Here is a 1,415-nt window from a genome sequence, read left to right on the forward strand (position 1 = left end):
CTCTCTCTCTCTCTCTCTCTCTCTCTCTCTCTCTCTCTTCATCTCTGTTTAGATTTCCCACCTGGCTTTACTTTGCTAAACCATAGGCTAAAAGCAGCTTCTTTATAAACCAATGGTATTCACAGCATACAGAGGGGAATCCCATACCACACAGTTGAGCTCAAGGTCCCCGGCATGCCTGTGTCCCCTAGTGTTTATAAACACGCATATCAGAGACTAATCTGAGACTGAGATTGAAAAGGCACTATAGACCAGGCACGGGCCTGGCACTTCCAGAAGATAAGGAAAAGGGATGACCATACAAGGCTAGACCATGCACTGTCTTTTAGTGGGAGGCTAGCCCCAAACCATGGAGGAGATATTTGACAAGTACACTGCACATAAGATAAGTCAGCTCTAAAACTGTGTTTAGTTTTAAGCCACGCCGTGGTCTGTTTCTCATTGCTGGAACACAGTACCACATATAAACCAGAATTATTCCTCATGGTATGGTAGGCTGGGGAGTTCAATATCATGGAGTCAGCCTCTGACTGGTGCTATAACACAGCATGGCACACGCCATCCCAGGATGCGAGAGGTTGCTGGCCAGCTCTAGTCTCTCTCCCTCTTTTTATAAAGCAGCAGATGCTATCAGGGAGCTGTACTATTATACCCTCAGTAACCTAATTGCTTCTTGTAGCTTTTACCTCAAAATCCCATTAACATGTGAATTACATGTGAATTTGGGCTCATGCTTCAAACACATGGGTTTTGGAGGAGCTTCATGTAAGCCATAGCAACAAGAGAGGGACATTAAAAAAAATAAAACAATTCGCCTGGCAGTGGTGGCGCACGTTTTTAATCCCAGCACTCAGGAGGCAGAGGCAGGTGGATCTCTGTGAGACCAGCCTGGTCTACAAGAGCTAGTTCCAGGACAGGCTCCAAAGCCACAGAGAAACCCTGTCTCAAAAAATAAAATAAAATAAAATAAAAAATAAAAAAAACAACTATTTGTTTTGGAGGCACTGCATTTTAAAATACCCCAGGCAATCAGAGAAACATTGGCATCCTTACACAAATTCCTAGCCCACAAAGACCTCCAGTGTCAGCCTCAGCACCTCGTAACTGCTACATGCAGTCTTTCCCCGTACTCATAAGCCAGCATTGCACGGCGTCATGTGTGAAGCCTTGCACAGCGTCATATGTGAAACCTTGAACAGCGTCATGTGTGAAGCATTGCACAGCATCATGTGTGAAGCATTGCACAACCCCATGTGTGAAGCATTGCACAGAGTCATGTTTGAAGCATTGCACAGTATCATGTGTGAAGCCTTGTACAGCGTCATGTGTGAAGCCTTGCACAGTGTCATGTGTGAAGCATTGCACAACGCCATGTGTGAAGCCTTGAACAGGGTCATGTGTGAAGCCTTGCACAG

The sequence above is a fragment of the Microtus ochrogaster genome, linkage group LG9 (genome assembly GCF_000317375.1).
Source record: "Microtus ochrogaster isolate Prairie Vole_2 linkage group LG9, MicOch1.0, whole genome shotgun sequence".
NCBI classification, from domain to species: Eukaryota; Metazoa; Chordata; class Mammalia; order Rodentia; family Cricetidae; genus Microtus; species Microtus ochrogaster.